Source organism: Pteropus vampyrus, unplaced genomic scaffold (assembly GCF_000151845.1).
Source record: "Pteropus vampyrus isolate Shadow unplaced genomic scaffold, Pvam_2.0 Scaffold78, whole genome shotgun sequence".
NCBI lineage: Eukaryota > Metazoa > Chordata > Mammalia > Chiroptera > Pteropodidae > Pteropus > Pteropus vampyrus.
The window spans coordinates 4,468,796-4,473,929 of record NW_011888859.1 but is presented as its reverse complement, the minus strand read 5'-3'; the positions used below and the strand labels follow the sequence as shown (position 1 = coordinate 4,473,929).

General features: G+C 39.6%; 1 long non-coding RNA gene across 1 annotated transcript in view; it reads left to right on the top strand.

Annotated features, from left to right (window-relative positions):
• The first annotated feature begins 2,906 nt into the window (after positions 1–2,906).
• Positions 2,907–5,134, top strand: part of LOC111741443 — a 10,532-nt gene continuing 8,304 nt past the window's right edge. Inside the window, exon 1 of the long non-coding RNA XR_002781004.1 lies at positions 2,907–3,003. This is a non-coding gene — a long non-coding RNA (uncharacterized LOC111741443). The remainder of the gene's footprint in view (positions 3,004–5,134) is intronic.

Here is a 5,134-nt window from a genome sequence, read left to right as displayed (position 1 = left end):
CCTGACAAGTGGATGACTTTACCAAGTCTTCCCAAATGAAAGTATTGCAAAGGGTTTCATGTTAACCACTTAAAGAACTAATAAGAAAATGTTTATAAGGAGATAAAACTACCATTAGCTCAAATCGTTCAATTGATATCTCTATTTTCTATTGTCTGAGATGCTCTGGGTGGGAAGCTCTTTTATTTAAAAAAAAAAAAAAAAAAAGGTCGTGCCAGCCAGCTGCTTAGACCGATTTCAACTGGGTATGTGAGCAGCATTAAGAAAGGCCCTGTGCTGGCCGGATTCTTGTGGATACAGGAACAAAACCTGCCCTAGTCCAATCGCTCTTGCATTTCAGATGAATTCCTTGGGGACGGTGCCTTTGAATTTTACTCTCAGCTCTAGGCCTTTGCCACTTTGCAGGTGACGCTGAAGGAAGGAGCCACATGTCCTTGACAAGGGTGGGACTCTGACGTGGACAGCAGAATGGACCAGCATTACATGTGCAGCACGGACTAGCGAAAAGCAGGAAATCTAGTCATAAACAGTGTGTGTGTATGTGCTGGTGCACCACCTGTCTGGCTAAGGAGGAGCAAACACTTCACCTCTAAAGAGAGTGAGCCTTCCCTCCACAGCGCTGTCATGAGGATGTGACCATCTGGTCTATAAGAAAGTGTCCCATGAGTAATTGTTGAACCTCATAGCCCACCATAATTTCACTCTGTTATTGGCATTTGGGATGCATAGTCCCTTTATAATGTTTCACCCCCCGAGTTTCGATGGAAACATCACCCAGATTTCTGCCTCTCCTGGCTGTGTGTTCAGATGAGTGTTTGAGGGGGACCACCTGGAGGACCTTGAAGACGTTAGCGTCTGCAGAGCCCAACTCAGAGATGCTGCCAGGCGGTGGAGTTGGATTTATGCACATGGTAAAAGCATCCTTGTCCACAGAAAAAAACCATAAACTGGGCACCTCCAATTTGTTACATATCTATACCTCCATATATTGGAGTAAATTCTGCTTTCAGGGGTTCTCTCTAAAATGGGAGGTCAAATTCCCCCTTGCTGAAGGCAATTTTCAAGGCAAGAGCAAGGGCAGCTTTTAACCTCAGGTTATTAACTTATCATTATTGAAAGTTTTATTGTACAATATTAGATCACAGTATCCTGAGTTATGGTTATTTAATATATACATACGTTGTCTATATCTGTCTCTCTGTCTCTTTCCCTTTTTGGGTATATAGGTATACATATGTATGTACACTTATATACATATGCGGATGTATAAATATCCATACATAAATGGATACTATGTATTATACCTGCAATGACTAAATTTTCAGGCTCTATAGGTTTACATTTTCTTGAGCTTAATGTTGCATTCATGCATTTTTGTTTGCCTGAATGAGTTATCCTCAGCCCTTGCTTGAATCTGTTCATTAAGATTTCATGAAGTCAGCTCTTGATGAATTCACAAGCCAGAACTGCAACTTTCTCACTGCTTTTGCCGTGCTAAAAAACGCAGCACCAGCTTTTCATACTGGAGGATGGTAGAGATAAATTCTCCTATGCCAACTCGTCACCCCGGGATGACAGAGCTCCTACTGAATTTACACAAGTCCTTTATTACGTGAAGTGATTTGAGTGAAACAAATGGGTTATTTACTGTGTAGCAGACTAAGAAGTGACTCCTTTAAAATGGTAAACATCACAGTACATCATATTTGGAAAGATGTTTTTTTGCTGTGTGTTTGAGGTTTCACAGTTGATGACAAAGTTGAAAATCCGAAGAACCAATTTCTTCGGAGGGGAGAGGTTCCAGGGGGTTGGGAGGGGAACCATCCTCAGGGAGTTTTGGAGAATGTGGCCAAACTGGTCTTGTTTTGGTTGAAAAGTTATTTTCAAGCATTTCCTCACTGAAGGTTTTAAAACTACAGAAATGCTATTTGGAGGATCATGGAGGTATTGCTTTGTCTTCAGTGTTTAGCTTTTTGAGCTGAGGGAAAGCACACGATTTGAGAGCAGGACACGGTGTATTGTCACTAAGGCTTCTGTGAAGTAATGGATTGGAGGTTTGGGAAATACCTTTACTTAAGTAAGATGAAGAATCCTGAAGCCGTGAAGACTTCCCACACTGACATGTGAGGACCGTCTTCAGTGTTCGGCATGAAATGCTGGGTGGCGAGTGCTATTCGGGAGTACCGAGGATGGAGGGCGAGGGCCCAAGGACCACGGTGCATCTCTTCTCCTCCATCCTTTTCTTTCCTGACACGGTCAAGTGCTATGGCTCCTGGTAGGAATTTGCGTGTGGTCAAAAAAGTCAATAACAAAGATGTCACTTTACCCAGTAAATACTAAGGATCAGACCCTACACATGTTTTAAAGTTATGAACATACAGCCCACAGCGAGGCAGGTTTTATTATCACAGTTCTGCTTTGAGGAAAGAAAACGCGAGAACCTGCCTGGTGAGTGGCAGATAAAGGCTCTGAACTTGGGCTTTTCTCACTCCAGACTCTGCACCATCGCGTGATCGCAGTGTTTAGGAGACGGATTCTGTAGCTGTAGCAAAGGGACATACGAAAGAAGTTCATTTCTCTCTTATGAAACAGACCGAGGTGAGTCGGAATGTTTTCCTCCATAAGCCAGGCCGGCCAGGGGGCTTTGCTGTGATCCAGCCAGCAGGAAGCAAGTCCATAGCAAGCATGGCCCAGAAGATGACAGAGGATTAGCACAGCTCAGTTCCACTGGAATCCTACCAGCCGACAATTCCTAGCATCCCCGAGAGTGAAGCACTGCAGTCCGTGGCTGGGTGGCCAGGTGCCGACGTCAAACCCAGGCGCTTCTCCAACGAAAGAGAAAACGAATATTGGAAGACGACTGTCTCTATCAGCTAAGAAATCTCTGTGGTGGCTTTTCCCTTCATATTCATGGGAAATCAGGACAAAAATAATTGCAGCTTCAGAAGAAAGGTGGTGAAGAAAGCAGAGCTAAGAACAGCTCCCGAAACTCTGGATTTTAAGGTCCTCTTGTTATTATTTGTCATGATCTGGCCATAATCTGCCCCCAATTCCCTTTTCAGCTAATTAACTTTCTCTTTCCTACTACTCTCCTGCTTTTCACAATACTCCAGAAATTGGTCCATTTCAGGTCCTTATTCTTCCAGGATGTAATAGCAAAGCTGCTCTTAGCTGATTTTGTTTGTTCTCTGTTTTGAGGTTTTTTTCAACAGGGCTATATACCTGCAAACTAGGCTGCTTAGATGGCTCCAGACTTTCCAACTTGGCTTCACTTCTGAGATATTTCTTCATTTCTCACCCATTAGCTGACCCAAACTGTGAGCTTTTGAACACTCTTTGGAGCTGGCATGTTCTTATGATAAACTCCTATTTTTGGCCTCCATTGTTTTTCATTTCTTCTCTTTTAAATTTCTGCCTTATTTTCATTTCTCATGGTCCACTATTTTCCTAATCTGAAAGAGTACAGAGGTTTATCTGTTCAGTCATTCTATTTAAGAGGCACCTATCACATGGCTGGTGTCTGTCTAGGCACTGGGGATTTGTCATTGAATAGAACAAAGTCATTGCTTTCGTGGAGCTTACATCCCTTGACTTCAGTGAAGTGGGGGAGCAAGCCATGCTGATTTCAGGACAAAGTAAGGGAGAGAGGAGTAAAAGATGAAGTCAGAGAGCTTTTCATCAAAGATGTTGGTAAGTCAAGGGAAGGACTTTGGGTTTTATTCTGAGTGAAAGAGAACACTATTTGACTATTTCGAGCAAGGGAGCAAGATGATCTGATTTCCATACTGTGATGATCACACCTGCTTAGAGGTCACACTCATTCCCTCACTTCCGCTATATTTCACGGGTCCTGTAAACCAGCTTTGGTTCAATGGGAAGCTACTACAAAATGACATGAATACTAAGAAGCAGTGATTACTGGGGTCATCTAGGAGGCTGGCTAGCACATGGATATCTAATTATTCCAACACATTTGTTGAAGAAAACTATGTTTTCCCATTGAATTACATTGCCACTCTTTTCAAAATTAATTAGCCAGATATATGTAGGTTTATTATTGGACGATCTATTCTGTAACATAGGTCTATATGTCTAAAGTGTGCCAACACCACATTGTCTTATAGAAAATTATGAAATAAGGTAGTGTAAGAGCTATTCTTTGTGCTTATTTTTCGAATTCTGTGGGTTGGCTTAGGTCCTTTGCATTTCTATATACATTTTAGAATTGGCTTGTCAATTTCAACAACAAAAATGCCTATGGGATTTTTATGGAGATTTTATTGAACCTATAGATCAATTTGGAGAGAATTCCCATCTTAACATTATTAAGCCTTTAGATGCATAAACATGATATATTTCTACATTTGTTTAGATATTTTTTAATGTCTCAGCAATGCTTTGTAATTTATAAGTCTGGGTCTTTGCTCATATTTTAAGTTTATTCCTTAAATAGTTTTGACATTATTATAGATTTTTCTTCCTTTCGATTTCTAATCCTCTGTTACCAGTATATGGAAATATGATTGAATTTTTATATTGACATCTTATTTTATGACCTTAGTAAACTCATTTATTAGTTCCTTTCCCTTCTTTGTACTTTCTTTTTTTTTTTTTAACTTAGATTCTTTATGATCTTGTACAAATACAACCACAGTGTCTAACTCTTCTTTTCAAGTTTGTATGCCTTTTATTTATTTTTCTTGCCTTATTGCACTGACTAAGTCTTCTGATACAATGATGAATACAAGTGGTAAGAGCAGTCTTATCTTGTTCTCAACCTTAAGGGAACTCATAAGTAGGCTGTTAAGTGTAAAATGGTCATAAATGCCCCTTTTTTCAGGTTGAGGAAGTTCCTTTCTGTTCCTAGTTTACTGAAAGTTTTTATTCCTAATGAATATTGAATTTTGTCAAATTCTCTTACTGCATCTATTAAAATGAACATATATATTTTTTCTTTTTAGTCTGTTAATGGTGAATAAAGTTTATTTTTTCTAATGTTAATACAAATTTTGATTCTTCATAAAAATCCCAATTGGCCAAGATATATTAATTTATCATTTATTTCTGAATCCAATTTTCTAGAAATTTAAAAAAATATTTTTATCACTATATTTGTTAGAATGTCAATCAGTAT